The 18,154-nt window shown below is 37.1% G+C and overlaps 1 long non-coding RNA gene across 37 annotated transcripts; it reads right to left on the bottom strand.

Moving 5' to 3' along the window:
* Window positions 1-923: 923 nt before the first annotated feature.
* LOC107783996 (uncharacterized) lies at window positions 924-17,880 on the bottom strand. Of its 37 annotated transcripts, none has more exons than XR_012709818.1 (9): window positions 17,248-17,716; window positions 16,013-17,096; window positions 15,612-15,679; window positions 8,873-8,960; window positions 6,608-7,454; window positions 6,283-6,386; window positions 4,838-4,909; window positions 4,679-4,740; window positions 3,317-4,098 (listed from the first exon to the last, which is right to left on the bottom strand). It is a non-coding gene; the product is annotated as an uncharacterized LOC107783996 (long non-coding RNA). The 37 variants fall into 37 exon arrangements; XR_012709803.1 differs by lacking the exon at window positions 3,317-4,098 and adding exons at window positions 4,145-4,386; window positions 9,174-14,144 and having other exon boundaries at window positions 16,013-17,688; XR_012709806.1 differs by lacking the exon at window positions 3,317-4,098 and adding exons at window positions 4,145-4,386; window positions 9,174-14,144 and having other exon boundaries at window positions 8,873-8,940; window positions 16,013-17,688.
* Window positions 17,881-18,154: the final 274 nt, after the last annotated feature.

Below are 18,154 nucleotides of genomic sequence, written 5' to 3'. Positions count from 1 at the left end.
AACTATTCAAGATCTTGTTTCCTTTTTCTTTCGGAAGTTCTTTTTTTGGAAAAATGTTCATTAAAAATATAAAAACAATTAAAAGAAATGCAAATATATTAAAAACTTATTGCTAGGAACATATTTTTACGTCCTATGCAAAATATTTTGTCAAAGATTTTAAAAATCTATGTGTTGAAATGTCCTATATCTGGAAAAACTTTTAGCACTTCTGATCCTGTTTTAAAATATATGTATTGGAGTTTATACATAATATTTACATTTCTAAACTTTATGTTTAAGATAATTAATATGTGCATTTCCTTATTGAATATTTGGATTTAACAAATCCTCGAACAACCTTAACATTAGAAAAGCAAAAAGTTGACAGCTTAGCAATTGAAATGGAAAGTACCGTGGTGCCCACATGGTCAGGGAATTGATACAGTAATAGTTTTCAAAAAGCTGTGTGATTTAATGAATTTAATTGGGTCCCATTTATTTCATAGAAAATCGGTGATGTCAGGTTGGCTGGTCGAAATTACTATATAATCCTATTCTGAGACGACTGAGTTAACAATCTTAAGGACATAATAGACTATTCATAAAATGACTAAATTGCCCTTGAAAAGCAAGCAAGCATGACGACCCTCTCATGCTTCTCTCGCTCTTCTATATAGTAAAAAAAATATATATATAATACTAGACGGGTCGTGCCCGTGCATAGCACGGGCTATGCCCGATATCTCAGTTCAATATTGATATTTTATTTATACATTAAACTTTCAACTCAGTATTAACAGCTCAAGCGGAGCAATGAAAATATGACTGCCATGTGAAAAATTGATACTTGATACCTCGGATATGCAACTCAGAGTGGCTTGTTTGAAAATTTTGAAGTCCAGTCTAGCGAAATAATGGCACTGCATCTACAGAAATATTTAAATTAATGTGATATTGACATTTACGTGTGGTACATTATATGTCTGCTACAAATGATATGTTAATTATCCTCTCTCTTCAAAAAAGAGAGCTTGAAATAATTCAATAATTTTATTCTGCAACTCTTCAATCTCTGTACACTGGAATGCTAGCAATAAGTAGATCTTTAAGAGTGATCGGGCGATGTAACTTCTGAGTGTAGACACTTTAAGGTTCTAAGATCGCTAGTAAAGATTAGTCTTCTACAGTTGTGCTAATCGGTCAGCAAATGTTGAAGCAACAGCTATCAAGGCATTTGACATGCTTTGGTTACACTTACTCCACTTGGATTCCAACTGCATCTTCAGAATATTCTAAATCTGATGTAATCAACCTGCAAACGATTAAGTTATGCTTTAATTCAAATATTTTATCTGAAGAGGTAAACCAATTTAAAATAACATCGTCTATGCATGAAATTCATATTACCCAAACTCTCCAAAGAAAACAAATAGAAGTTGTAAAATAAAATCAAAAATGTGCGGATGCAGAAAATAATTGAGAAAAAAAAACTAATAGAGAACGTTTTACATAATAGCTTAGAGAACCTAGATTCTTTCTAAAAGATCTACTTAATATAACTGCAGAAACTACAACAACAATAACCCAATATAATCCCACTTAGTGGGGTCTAGGAAGGGTAGTGTGTACGCAGACCTTACCCCTACCCTGGGGTAGAGAGGCTGTTTCCAAATAGACCCCCCGCATCCTTCCCTCCAAGAACTTCCCACCTTGCTCTTGGGGAGACTCGAACTCACAACCTCTTGGTTGGAAGTGGAGGTTGCTTACCATCAGAGCAACCCCTCTTGTCTATAACTGCAGAAACTCTTGCACGAAAATCGACTTTGTAATGGCATGAAACCTCTGCATATATGTAATATGTTGGTTGTTACCAAAACTGGAAACAAACTAAGTCAATCCAGTAAAGAGTTATGTCTACAACAAAATAGTTAAGTTCATTCACGAAAAGTACTTCAAGTCATAAAATATGTTAGACTTCTTCCATAGCATCACTAAATCAGATTTAGCAAATAAATAAATAATAGTAGGACAACCAAAATTGAAGTCATGAATCATTTTTTTCCTATTCTCCCTATGTAGAGGGCAAACTCGAAAAGGATTGAACTGTAAAACATCATGCAACACACGGCAATGCACTTTCCCAAGCAGTTAAAGCGCATTTACTTTCATCAAAGAGTTGGAAGTGCCCCAACACATTGAACTTTTCAGTATTCTTCTATTTCTAGTTTTTGCAATAAAGTTTTAGAGTCCATCTTAATCTAAAGATTTACAGAATTAATCAATCTAATTTGCTTCAGTCTATTTAGTGCACAAACAATTTAGTTTAAAAAACCCTATATCGGATAATATTTTATAAGTGATTGATGCATCCATCTTCAAAGGCATATTACTGCTAGAATCAACTTACTTGCCATCAGCAGAAGATTTTAGGAGTGTGCACGGCAAGAGGTCCTTTTTTGTTGAGACCAAAAGTATTTGGAAACAGAGAGGAATCAAGCATGGGTAGAGGAAAAAAAATTATCTTACGACAATAACCAGGAAAACGCTAGAAGGATATTGACAACTCTGAATCACTTATAAATAATAACATGGTACAACATTTGTCCCAACAGACTAGAAGTGACAAACCATAAAACTTTATCATATGTAAGGAACAAGTCTCAAATTCTTTTTGCATAAGAGAAATAGCCATGAATTATAGGAAATAGTTGTCAAGGGGGTGAAAAAAGGATGACAAATTGATGGATCTCACAAGGCATTACTCTTGTTGCTAAGTGTTTCCATTTCATTTTAAAGAAGTTGCAATATCCTCATTTGCACTCTTTTGAAACTTGAATATGGAGTTCATTTATTGTTGAATCATGTATCCAAAGTTTAAGAAATGCCTCATAAGAATTAGAAAAATATGTACAGCACTTTATCTATGACACATATTTATTGTCGCATTAATATGTCATCAGTCTTTGAAAGTATCTTCTTTTCTTGCTACTAACATCTGAAATTTTGAGGCTCAGTTACCTGATGATAGATCTGGGGAAGAAATAGCAACTTCTTATCATAATAATCCTGAGCGTCACAGCTTGCTAACATATTTCAAGTGCAAAGCGAGCATCATTTTTTACCTGGATTGATGCGTAAAGTGCATGGTTCAATAATAATAACCTAATCACATTAATACCATATTATAAGCTTAAATGTACCTGAGATTATTAGAATTAGCTAATAAATTCTCATGAAGAAAATTCAATTGTTATTGTTTATGTATTTTTTTTTATCCAACTATTATACATCTAGTAACCACACTTCCATTAATTTTCCAAGAGTATCCAGGATATCATATAAAAAAGGAGTACATTCATGTAAATACTTCAGTGTTCTAACAGATACGATGTATAAAGGGATAGAGTAATGAATAAAAGACATGAAATCTTTTTATTGACAAAAAAACTAACAAAGGGCTATGGTAATTGCAGTGTTATAAATAGCGCTCGCCTCAGCGCTAATAGCGTGAGGCGAGGCGATGCGAGCAGCCTGCGTTATTTTGCCTCTGTTGCATTGCAATTGTAAAAGGCGAGCGCCTTTGCTTGTGTAGCGAGAGGCAAGCTGTGGCGTCGCTTTTTGAAGAAAAAAAAAAGAACGAAAAAGGCGCAGATTAGGGCTTAAAATATTAGGGCTTGCAGTGATTTCACGTTTCTTTCTTCTTCAACCTTCAAACAACATAGCACACAAGTCCACCCAGCCCAGGTAAGCTTCTCTTCTTCTTTCTCCTCTCTTTCTTTCTTCTTTTTCCTTCTTCTTCTCTTCTTCTTTCTATTTTTTGCTATGTTTTTTGCCGAGCAACAGTGCAGAACAGAGTTGTCTATTGCTCTGTTTTTTTTTCATTTTTCTTTTCTTCTGATCTTCTCTTCATCTTTCTAATTTTTTGCTCTGTTTGTTGTCGAGCAACAGTGCAGCAAAAAAAGGACAGAGAGTGTTTTTATTCTCTGTTTTTTTTTTCTTTCTTCTTCTGGTCTTCTCTTCTTCTTCTTTTTTTGTTGCTCTGTTTTTTATTGAGCAACAGTACTGCACCCTGTTTTTGTAGAGGCAGAGGCAGAGAACTTCTTCAAAACTTTAAACCTGAAATTTCCTCCTTTTTCAGTTATAGAGTAGAATTAATTGCATATTGTGAATTGATATATTATTAATATATCATTGTTATTGAGTTTTTAGTTACATATATAATATTTTATTTTTTTGTGTAAATTGTCGCTTCACATAAAAAAGGCGAGTGTTTCGCTGCGTGCCTCTCGCCTCAGTAGAGCGGGCCCTCGTCGCTATTTGTTGCCGCACGCTATCCAAAACACTAGGTAATTGCACCTTGATCAAAATGTAGAGCACACTCAATGATTTTATATTTTCTTTCTCCTGATAAAGTAAACATAGATTTTAAGATACAAAGTTATGTTATACTTCACGTGAAGAATGTTATATAATCAAATCTTTAATATATTTTTAAACCTTAAGGTTTTGAACTATGGAAAAAAATGTTTTGTATTTTGTAGTGAAACTAAGAAATTTTTTTTCAAAAGAACAGTCTTTATTGCGAAAAGTACTATTATACGAACTATTTTTTGTTCAAAGTAAGTATCTTTGTTGTGAAAAGTACTATATGAACTTCTCCTCAGCAAGGAATAATATTGTAAAAAAATTTAATTACCTTTTAAACAGTTTCAATCAAGGGAGAAAATATAAAGAATCGGTTGCCTTCAAATTACCAACCTGTTACATGCAAGGGAACAGAACATCATCAAGTATGTCCATGCCAACCACCCACAATGATAAAACGATAAGTAGAACTGTCTCAGTAGAACTATACCTGATATTTTAGGCTTCTCAAATTTCTCAAACAATAAATCGGTGGATTAAGCACATCTGATCAACTGCTTGTCTGTTAAGAAGTAGCATGAACTTTGCATGAGTATTCAATTATGACCATCAAATACAATCAGGTTCCACAGGTATTAATGAGTCATCTCATTAATATATCTTCACTATTATCATCAACACTTAACTACCAAAAATGCATATTTTAGCAATGAAATAAGAGTTATTGCCTAGAAATAGGGATATTACCTTCCAACAGAAGATGGAGGCCATTCATTATATAGATCAAAAGGTAGACTTCGCATTTTAGGAGAAGCTATTGACAATTGACACGATACCACAACATGAACATAAATTCATACATCACATAATATAAAGATTAATAATAATATTCTAACACTAATTATCCAAAAGGTAGATAAAACACATGAAATCGCATAACTCTGCGGTACAAATAAACTCTAAATTCAATTTACTACCAAGATGTTGTGGTTAAGCCCGGTGTTGTCAAAGGGGCACGCTTAAGCCCTGAAGCTCAAAAAAGCTCACGGAGGGTGCTTTCCCTCGCTTAAGTTGTGCTTTAGTGTATGCAAAGCACTAAGGTGTGAACACTCATTGCCCATGAATTCTATTTTGAATGGACCGGTACTAAACAACAAATATAATTGGCAAATAAGTGTATTAGTTATTAAGGAAAACACTTACTTTTTCCCTAAATTACATATATATTTTTATTTTTTTCCTTTATTCCACTTTTTTGTTACTAAAACCCACTATTCAATTGCGTTTTACGCTTAAAGCCCCAATACGCATGGAACGCTTTTTAGAGCTTTTCGCCTTTGACAAAACTCGTTAAGCCAATCACTTAATTATGTAGTACAGAAAGTTGAACCATAATATTGTTCTAACTATTTACTACTCTATATATTGAGCATGATTTCTTAAATCTCCTTATACTTTTATACTATAACATCAACTAAACTTTAATTCCAAGCAAGAAACTGATAGATATATAAACACAAATGTATGGTGAAAAATATAACCACATCTAATAAACATGATTATACTAAAGAATGTGGAGTACAACTTGAGAGTACAAATAGGTATAAATGAATTTCTTGCTCAATAAGACTAACCAACAACATATGAGTTGGTTTGTGCTCTTATAGTAATCATGTTTTCCCTAAATGTCACCAAAGATCACATAGACACATAGAAAAGAACATAACAGAAGTTTACAATGCGTCATTATATATGGTTTAGCAAGTTAGCAAATTTTCTTTTTCCTTCTTCACTTTCTTCTTTGGAGTGTGGATCTGATGATTCAAGACATATTTCACATAACTTTGAAGAAAGGAATAGTTTGTTCATAATTGCAAAATACTCCACACAACATTAAGCAGTACCAAAACAAAAATGAAAAGAAGAAACAAATACCAGGAAAAAAGAAAGTAAAAATAATATCGACTTGCATTCTTCTCAAACCTCCAATGCAAATTCCTTCATCATTTTGTTGTGTGACATGCCCAAGTGCCCAACCCCTGAAACAAATGACTTTGATATCATATTCACTCTATGCAGCTACAATAACTTCAAAAAAAAATTGTAACGCTTTGTGCATCAGTTAAATAGCCATGACCAGCATCATTGCCACATTCAGAAGAATGAACTCCTATGTGTATTAATCATGAATTGAGCTCAATAATAGACCTTTTCCAGAATAGCATAGTGCATCATGAGATATGCATATTTTGATGTTTACCATGGTTTATTGATGATGCATGATGATTCCTATCAATTGATAGTAGTTTTCCTGCTCATCGAGTCAACTCCTCTCAAATCCGCCAATGATTTTTTTCTCGATCAGGTCATTGGTTCAAGCTTGTCATGGTTTCAAAACAGAAGACCACCCCATGTCTGTTGCAATGCATGAAATACGTTGAAATAATGAAGAGTTTAAGAACCAAATAATGCCTCGCAAAAGATTTCCTTATCAACACCATATGTGCATCACTCTACAACTGTATGGTAATGGTGAGAGGCATTTATAGGAATCACATATTACACAAAACTCACAAGAGAGAGAACAAAAACTGGAGAGCAGAAGCATCTCACTACTTTAGATCCACTTTTTTAAGAACCAAGAAATCAAATCTAAAGAAAATCAGAAAAATAAACTTTTTGAATTCACCTTAAATAGGCAACTTCAAATAATAAAATTTGCACACAAAATCACCGTTACTGTCACGACCCCAAACCGGCCTGGTCGTGATGGTGCCTCTCGTGAAGACAAGGCCAGCCGACACAACACTCACCTTAACCCTTTAAGCATTAAGAGTCATTTTTAAGTCTTTAAATTAAACAATATTTCATAATAAAATCCTGGAATAACAGTGCGAAATAAAATACCAACCTGACATCGGGGTGTCACTAATCATGAGCAACTATCAAGGTCTGAATACAACAAAAGTCTAAAAATGTACTAAATACAGTAACAACAATGAGGGGAAGAAAGTGGTGCTGCGAACGTTATGCAGCCACATTGCTAACTCTGATGACTCCGCGGCTGAGCTATCAACACCCGCTACCGGGTTCCAATATACCTGAATCTACACACGAGGTGCAGGGAGTAATGTGAGTACTCCAACCCAGTAAGTAATAAGAGTAAATAAAGGCTGAGCAGTAGGAAACAATGAATCCACATTTACGCTGGGTTCAGTAAACACAACAGACTTTCAAATTATAATACAGGTCAATCTTCCCTTTTAAAATCCAGCTTTTAGTAAAAATCATCTTTGAAATACCTTCCAACAGTTTCAGTAGGGGTTCAATACCATTTAAAATAATAATAGAGATTAAAGTCATAATTGGCCCCTCGGGCAAAGCATAGTTCGAAAAATAGCCCCTCGGGCAAAACAGTAATCACAAACACTTCATAACTTGAAAATCTTAGTGGAAATAACCAATGTCAAATCAGTGATTAATTTCTGAACATCTCATAAACCCCAGTTTAAATAAAAATTGTTTTAAAACATTTGTGCAACTTTCTGACAGAGGCTCAATATAAAGATGGGTGAAAACAGTCAATAAATCAACATATTCGATAGAAACTCATTTTAAGAGGAGTGAAATTAATAAGTCCATAAACAGGCCTCTCAGGCAAAACACCACTCATATGCATGCATATATCTATCGCCCCTCGGGATAGCCTCTCTGTCACTCGTGACTCAACTCTTACCAATCAGTACTCGCACTCAGCATTCACGCTCAATTGGTATCATATAGTAACCGCTGCAGCGTGCAGCCCGATTCATATATCTCTCACAATAACTGAAATCAAAGTAACTGCTACGGCGTGCAGCCCGATCCATTCATCGATGTAGCGCACAACCCGATCCATATAAATAGTCGACTGCGCTCATTGGGGGTGTGCAGACTCCGAAGGGGCTCCTACAGCCCAAGCGCTATATTGCTGCGGCGCGCAGCCCGATCCATATAAGTATTGTTGCGGCGTGCAGCCCGATCCATAGATATATAATCCTCATAACTAGGCCCTCGGCCTCTCTCAGTGATTAACCTCACCATCAGACTCTCAGTCTAACTCAGTCATCAATCTCATAATTAGACCCTCGGTCTATCTCAGTAAAACAGGGAACTCAGCCCAAAACAATTTTCACATGTTAAGAATATAGTGATAAAGCCAGATTTGAGCAATAAACAGGTAAAATATGACTGAAAATATGCTTTCAAACAAATAGAGTGAGGAAAGATAGTAAAAATGCCCCTAAGGGTCTCAACAAGTCGGCACAAGGCCCCAAACATGGCATACAACCCAAAAATATAATAATGTCAAACAATTAACTATCAAATACGCATTAAAATATTCGTTCGGGATGGACTAGGTCACAATCCCCAGCGGTGCTCTACCCCACGCTCGTCATCCAGCGTGCAAGTCACCTCAAAGTAACACAACGACGTATAATCTGGGTTTCAAACCCTCAGGACAGTATTTACAATCATTACTTACCTCGTACCGGCTAAGCCTCTAGCTCGTGATGCCTTTGTCTCTCAAATCGACCTCCGAATACCTCAAATCTAGCCACAATAATTCGATTCTGTTAATAAAAATTATAGGAATTAATTACATATGAGATTCCGTCAATAAAAATTATACCAATTTTACTAAAATCCGACATCAACTCGACCCTCAAATCTTCAAATTAAACCAAGAGGGTTTTCAAGATTTTCCCAACTAAAATCACTAATTATATGCCAAAACTAGTAATAGATTCGGGTAATCTAACCAAAATTAAGTTAAGAATACTTACCCCGTTGTTTTCTCTAAAAATCTCCCGAAAATCGCCTCTCCCCTAGCTCCAATTTGGTAAAAATGGAAAATGGGATTCGTCCCATTTTCCAGAACTTAACATTCTGTCCGGTACTGTTCACGACTGTTCATGAGGGTACTGTTCACGGGGTACTGTTCACGGGGTATTGTACACGAGGGTACTATACACGGTACTGTTTAAGGGGTACTATACATGGTACTGTTCACGCAGGTGCGGTCACTGTTCACACGTGCGAAAAATGCAGAAACTGCCCAGAAAATTGCAGCAGCTTTTCTTTTCACAAAAAAGGCTCTAACTCCATTATACAAACTCGGAATTCGATGATTCTTGTTCCTATGAGTCACAAATAATAATACGAACATAGTCTTTCAGTCGAAACTCAATTCAGAGCTCATTTGCTCAGTTTAATACCCATTTCGCTCGTTAAACAATTAACTCATGTTTCATGTCAAAAACCCAATCGCAACTTGATTAAATTAGACCAAACTTTCCAGATCAGTCCTATAATTCATTATCAAAATTCCAGAAGCCTCGAAATTAAATTTCGATCTCTAGAACTAAAAATGGATCTTTGGATCATTACATGCTTATGCTCAAAACGGCAAAATCTTCCAAAAACTCTTCCAAAACTTATCCGAGACTCATGGGACCCCGACCAAACATGCCAAAACACCCCATAACATAATTCAAGCTTGTGCCAACCTTCAGAACGCTCAAAACAACATCAAAACATCAAATCACCCTCAGATTCAAGCCTAAGAATTCCAAAACTTCCGAAATCCGAATTCAATCAAAAAGTCGACCAAACGACATCCAAATGACCTGAAATTTTGCACACACATCAAAAATGACATAACGAAGCTATAGAAACTCTCGGAATTCCATTCCGACCCTCGGATCAAAATCTCACCTATCAACCGGAATTCGCCAAAATATTAACTTTACCAATTCAAGCCAAATCCTTCCACGGACTTCTAAAATGCATTTCGATCGCGCTCCTAAGTCATAAATCACCCAACGAAACTATACAAATCATAAAATTTCCGATCCGAGCTCATATACAAATAAGTCAACTCTTAGTCAAACCTTTCAAATTCAAAGCTTTTAACTGAGACTGTTCCTTCAAATTCATTCCGATTTTTCCTGAAAACCAAAACCAACGATCTACATCAGTCATAATACGTTACACGGGTCAAGTCATGCCCGGGAACTGGCGATCAAAGTGCAAAAGTTCAAAACGACCGGTCGGGTCACATCCTCCCCCACTTAAACACATGTTCGTCCTCGAACGTGCCCAGAGTTGTTCCAAAAGCCAACCAATTGCTGAATAACTTTACCATGCATATACCCGGGGGTGATCCCACGTTACCCTACCTCATATAGGTTCGATAACACAATATAACTGAAATTTCACAATCCATCCTAGTCCATAAACCATAGAACCACATTTCTGCTTCTAAAATCCTCAATACGATCAGAACCTCACACCTATACTTTGAATAGACCCGAACTAGCTGTAGTAACCCATGCCTGCAACCTCAAGTGCAGTTATCCGATATACCACGTAACTCAAACACATGTAGCGATAACTTCCATTCACAACAGCTGCACACAACACCCGAATACCGGTAGAAACCTCTTACCAACTAAAGTCTCATTCCAACACTTCCATATACTGCCAATAATAAATGAAACACGCAATAAATCATAACCATCTCTCAGATCAGTCATCCATAAGGTTACTTCTTCTTTGGCAAGGACCATAGCAAATTTCTGAATCGAACCTCGATATTTACCCATCAAACATGCTGAAATCGAATCCGTTTGTATTTATTAATGATCCCCAACGATCTCCTCTCCAACACATTACTCTGGTGACATGACACATCCATACAAACCTAAGCCACAACTTGCATAATACACGCATCAATACGCAACAATTCGAACATACTCAAATCATGAAAATAACTCAAATGAAAGAGTTGAACCTCAAGTTCACTAGTACCACCACAACACAAGACTGAGAACCCGTCTCACATCATAGGAACAGAACACACGAATCTAACCTGCAAGGTCATACCTCCACATATATTCACTGCAATGCGCGACCTTATTTAAACACTGCTCCACATGGAACCACCTTAAGTCACTATACTCGAAATCGACAACCACACACAATTTGATATCTGGAACCAAAGCAATTCATTATACTCACGGTGAAGCAAATAACATACACCACGCACACCCGATAGGACATGACCGATATGCCGTTCACCGAGCAACACCAAATTACTCTTCCCGCTCGACTTCCATTATGAAACTCCGATAGAACCGCACCATAGGTGCCTATAACCAACAGATCATATCATCTCACAACCTCTAATACCCAATCATTCCATTATAGATACTTTAAAATTTCCCTGTGCCACCAAGCAAACCCGAATATCACCAGTCGATCTAAAAAGAAGGTGCCGCAATACTACCGAAGTGCTATCAACTTAATAACATTGCCCTTTTACTAAAACATAGACTCTCGTCAAATCTTTTCCAATTACCAGTACCATTTCCTTAATCATCTGAGGCTACTCGCTGCCTAAGAGTTTTATAAACTTCCTTTCAGAATTGAACTGTAACTCATCTAGCCAAGAACTTCCATTGATCCTATCTAGAAGAAAAATCATTACATATCCTATGTTTCTCACACTCGGAGAAATTGCACCTCTCCAACCACGGTAGAAATCAATAAGAACTCTCCCAATTCCATTTGCACAAATTCAACTGCCAGGACTGAATCCTTCTAACTAGACCAAGCTAAGCAAGCCATCAAAGCCCAAGAGCATTGTTTCAAAATAGCTGTAGGAACTCATTACCTCAAACACACACAAGGAATTCATCATATCCTTACCATACCGATTTGGTCTACTAACAAGATACCCCATCTATCTAAATTCCTTCTGATTCATCTTCAACTTGATATTCCTTCTTGCTGTAGCACCACAATTTCCTCAACCTAGGCTTATCACACGAAACCCAAGCATAAAGCTACACCGTCTAAGGCTCCTAAGCCGCTGAATACTCTTTAAGTGTTCCCCAAAGCCATTACCTTCACCTTCCCAATACTGATATATAGAATCCCATAATTAATATAGAAAATACCACAAGTCTTGCCATCTTTCACTGAAAACTCAGTTTCTATCCATAAGTACAACTTAGAAGCCTCCAGTTATTGCATGTAGAGTTTTGAACATAATAGGACCATTCTCTAGAGTCATCCACACTACTCAAACCGTAGTTAGATTGATTAAACAAACCAAACAACCTGTGCTTCATTAGCACTCCGACATTGCAGAATGTGACCTCATTCCAATATAACCAAGAAACTTCTTGCCCTATGCACCGGGCATTCCTTACCAACCACAACTCAAGTCATTCCCCGATTCTCGTACACCCATAAAGCATAACATAGCTTTTATTGAAATTTCCTTTACTCGAGCCATAACTGATTCACAAATGCGCCTCGAACTGGGACCATTAGAGCATATAACCGTGCAATCAACTATTCAATAGCGGACTCCCCCACTTGGCTCAAAGCCATAGGTCAAACACGCACCATAACTCATAACACATACGCTTTATTGCTGCCATAATACCATAGTGAGATTAACTCAATCCTTCATAAGCTCGTGGAATACAGACCATCTGGTACTTCATATCTTCTATAAATCTCGTATTTACTCTCATAACAATTAAACCCACTCTCTTAAGCGACCCAAATTAAATTCACATATATATATTTCACTTGTAAATGGGATCTTCTAATGGACAACATAAAGATCACACAACTCTAAAACACTTTGCAGGAGATAACCCACCTGCTCCGCCTTAACTAACATTTATGTATACCTTCCACCATCATAAGCTGTACGCAGTCACTTAGTCTTCTTGAGTCTGAACTCATACCGCAACATGAATCTTTTTTTTAATTCACTCACAACTGGGAAACATGAAAAGATTCTTCACACGCCTATAACTCGGGGCTATACTTAGAATCAAGATGGAATTCAAGCACCTAATAGTTCTTCTATCCTCCAGCAGACCCTTCTTGTCGTTTCCAAATCATATGAATACATCTCGCAGTACTAACATACTCATCACATAGTTACTCAACCGTCACTTCCACTAATAGGGACAATACCGAACATATAAGTTCAAAACACTTGCTCACACAATCAGCACTTCGGTGCTCAAGCCATAGGCAAAGATCCGGCCTCAAGTCCTTCAGACTGGCCCAACATCAACTTACAGATATCACACCTCGCCCCTCGATCGGGAAATCACAAACCATCAGGCACATCTGATACTGAGCGATCATGCGCGCATACGAACGCGTGGAAGGAATTCAAAGAGTTACATTTCAAGCTGAAGCAAAGGACGCACGATAAGAATTCAAGAATGTGAAGTTTTCCTAAAGGTTCTGCAACCTCTCGAGGATAAATACAGACGTCTCTGTACCGATCCACAAGACTCTACTAAACCTGCTTATGACTCGTGAGACCTATGTAACCTAGGCTCTGATACCAACTTGTCACGACCCCAAACCGGCCTGGTCGTGATGGAGCCTCTCGTGAAGACAAGACCAGCCGACACAACACTCACCTTAACCCTTTAAGCATTAAGAGTCATTTTTAAATCTTTAAATTAAACAATGTTATATAATAAAATCCTGGAATAACAGTGCGTAATAAAATACCAGCCCGACATCGGGGTGTCACTAGTCATGAGCAACTATCAAGGTCTGAATACAACAAAAGTCTAAAAATGTACAAAATACAGTAACAACAATGAGGGGAATGAAGCGGTGCTGCGAACGTTATGCAGACACATTGCTAACTCTGATGACTCCGCAGCTGAGCTATCAACACCCGCTACCGGGTTCCAATATACCTGAATCTGCACACGAGGTGCAGGGAGTAATGTGAGTACTCCAACCCCGTAAGTAATAAGAGTAAATAAAGGCTGAGCAGTAGGAAACAATGGATCCACATTTACGCTGGGTTCAATAAACACAACAGGCTTTCCAATTATAATACAGGTCAATCTTCCCTTTTAAAATCCAACTTTTAGTAAAAATCATCTTTGAAATACCTTCCAACAGTTTCAGTAGGGGTTCAATACCATTTAAAATAATAATAGAGATTAAAGTCATAATCGGCCCCTCGGGCAAAGCATAGTTCGAAAAACAGCCTCTCGGGCAAAATAGTAATCACAAACACTTCATAACTTGAAAATCTTAGTGGAAATAACCAATGTCAAATCAGTGATTAATTTTTGAACATCTCCTAAACCCCAGTTTAAATAAAAATTATTTTAAAACATTTGTGCAACTTTCTGACAAAGGCTCAATATAAAGATGGGTGAAAACAATCAATAAATCAACATATTCGATAGAAACTCATTTTAAGAGGAGTGAAATCAATAAGTCCATAAACAGGCCTCTCAGGCAAAATACCCCTCATATGCATGTATATATCTATCGCCCCTCGGGATAGCCTCTCTGTCACTCGTGACTCAACTCTTACCAATCAGTACTCGCACTCAGTATTCACGCTCAATTGGTACCATATAGTAACCGTTGCGGCGTGCAGCCCGATCCGTATATCTCTCACAATAACTGAAATCAAAGTAACCGTTGCGGCGTGCAGCCCGATCCATGCATCGCTGTAGCGCACAACCCGATCCATATAAATAGTCGACTGCGCTCACTAGGGGTGTGCAGACTCCGAAGGGGCTCCTACAGCCCAAACGCTATATTGTTGCGGCGCGCAGCCCGATCCATATAAGTATCGCTGCGGCGTGCAGCCCGATCCATACACATATATATATATATATACATTACTGCGGCGTGCAGCCCGATCCATAGATATATAATCCTCATAACTAGGCCCTCGGCCTCTCTCAGTCATTAACCTCACCATCAGACTCTCAGTCTAACTCAGTCATCAATCTTACAATCAGACCCTCGGTCAATCTCAGTAAAACAGGGAACTTAGCCCAAAACAATTTCCACATGTTAAGAATATAGTGATAAAGCCAGATTTGAGCAATAAACAGGTAAAATATGACTGAAAATATGCTTTCAAACAAATAGAGTGAGGAAAGATAGTAAAAATGCCCCTAAGGGTCTCAACAAATCGGCACAAGGCCCCAAACATGGCATACAACCCAAAAATATAATAATGCCAAACAATTAACTATCAAATACGCATTAAAATATTCGTTCGGGATGGACCAGGTCACAATCCCCAGCGGTGCTCTACCCCACGCTTGTCATCCAGCGTGCAAGTCACCTCAAAGTAACACAACGAGGTATAATCCGGGATTCAAACCCTCAGGACAGTATTTACGATCATTACTTACCTCGAACCGGCTAATCCTCTAACTCGCGATGCCTTTGTCTCTCAAATCGACCTCCGAATGCCTCGAATCTAGACACAATAATTCGATTCTGTTAATAAAAATTATAGGAATTAGTTCCATATGAAATTCTACATTTTCCATTAAAAATCCGAAATTGCACTCAAAATTCGCCCGTGGGGCCCACATCTCGGAACCCGACAAAAATTACGGAATATGAAACCTCATCCAACCACGAGTCCAACCATACCACTTTTACTAAAATCCGACATCAACTCGACCCTCAAATCTTCAAATTAAACCAAGAGGGCTTTCAAGATTTTCCCAACTAAAATCACCAATTAAATGCCAAAACTAGTAATAGATTCGGGTAATCTAACCAAAATTAAGTTAAGAACACTTACCCCATTGTTTTCTCTGAAAATCTCCCGAAAATCGCCTCTCCCCGAGCTTCAATTTGGTAAAAATGGAAAATGGGATTCGTCCCATTTTCCAGAACTTAACATTCTGTACAGTACTGTTCAGGGGGTACTGTTCACGGTACTGTTCACACAGGTGCGGTCACTGTTCACACGTGCGAAAAATGCAGAAACTGCCCAAAAAATTGCAACAGCTTTTCTTTTCATTAAAAAGGCTCTAACTCCATCATACGAACTCGGAATTCGATGATTTTTGTTCCTATGAGTCACAAATAATAATACGAACATATTCCTTCAGTCAAAACTCAATTCGGAGCTCATTTGCTCAGTTCAATACCCATTTCGCTCGTTAAACAATTAACTCATGTTTCGTGTCAAAAACCCAATCGCAACTTGATTAAATTAGACCAAACTTTCCAGATCAGTCCTATAATTCATTATCAAAATTTCGAAAGTCTCGAAATCAAATTTCAATCTCTAGAACTAAAAATGGATCTTTGGATCATTACATGCTTATGCTTAAAACGGCAAAATCTTCCAAAAACTCTTCCAAAACTTATCTGAGACTCATGGGACCCCGACCAAACATGCCAACACACCCCATAACATAATTCAAACTTGTTCCAACCTTCGGAACGCTCAAAACAACATCAAAACATCAAATCACCCTCGGATTCAAGCCTAAGAATTCCAAAACTTCTGAAATCCGAATTCGATAAAAAAGTCGACCAAACGACGTCCAAATGACCTGAAATTTTGCACACACATAAAAAATGACATAACGAAGCTACAGCAACTCTCGGAATTCCATTCCGACCCTCGGATCAAAATCTCACCTATCAACCGGAATTCGCCAAAATTTTAACTTTGCCAATTCAAGCCAAATCCTTCCACGGACTTCCAAAATGCATTTCGATCGCGCTCCTAAGTCATAAATCACCCAACGAAACTATACAAATCATAAAATTTCCGATCCGAGCTCATATACAAATAAGTCAACTCTTAGTCAAACCTTTCAAATTCAAAGCTTTTAACTGAGACTGTTCCTTCAAATTCATTCCGATTTTTCCTGAAAACCAAAACCAACGATCTACATCAGTCATAATACGTTACACGGGGCAAGTCATGCCGGGGAACTGGCGATCAAAGTGTAAAAGTTCAAAACGATCGATCGGGTCGTTACAGTTACACAACCAAAATTAGAAACAAAAAACACGCACCTAAGTATTTATTTCCAAGCATGCATATGAAAATTAGATAGAACTTTTGACATTTATGTAGATATAGCAAGAAACTATTCAAAAGAATGTAAAAACAAACACAACAGAGGCTAGAAGATTAGTATCAAGCAAGTGATAAAATTAGAAATAGACAAAATCCATGAAATTAAAAGAAAAATAAAAAAAATAGGAGAAAACTCAAATCTCTTGAAGTAGCTAAGCAAGAGGAATATTGCAGAGAGCGAAAAATCTAAGATATGAAGAAAATCAAATCGGATCTATCAAAATCACATCACCAAGAAATGGGTGCAACAAAGAAAGAAGGAGAATGAAGTAGAATCTACCAAAAATCACAAGGACAAAAGAGTTAACACCATAAGCAACCACAAAAATTTCACAATTTAAAAGATTGAAGAACAGAAAAAGAGTAGAAGAAAGCTGAGATACTCGCAAACAGAGATGGTCTTCTAAATGAGAGATAAATTGTGAGTTGTGAAGTACTACTATAGAATATAGTTGAATGTAAATGCAATACACGTGGTTTGGTCAAATTAATAGTAGCACACGTGTCCCTTGAGAAGGTGAGAAGTAATTACCTATTTACTCTTAAATTTTTTGAAATCCCAATGTTCCTCCCAATGTTCGTACACAATAAGTGCGGCTTCTAAATAATAGTAATACTAGATAGGTATACCCGTGCAAAGCCCGGGCCCAACATGAAAGGCAATATATGGAATTTTTATTTCCTATACACTATATGAAATTATATTACCCTCCCTACTTATGTTTTATTATAATTACATTTTATATACTTAATTATCATTTATGTACATTTTAAGGAAATTAATGATAATAATTAGTGTCCTAAAATTACTCTAACGTATCTTCCAGACTTCCACACCCCACA

The sequence above is a fragment of the Nicotiana tabacum genome, chromosome 5 (assembly GCF_000715075.1).
Source record: "Nicotiana tabacum cultivar K326 chromosome 5, ASM71507v2, whole genome shotgun sequence".
Classification (NCBI taxonomy): Eukaryota; Viridiplantae; Streptophyta; class Magnoliopsida; order Solanales; family Solanaceae; genus Nicotiana; species Nicotiana tabacum.
The sequence above is the reverse complement of the archived record's forward strand: the minus strand, read 5'-3'. Positions and strand labels throughout refer to the sequence as shown.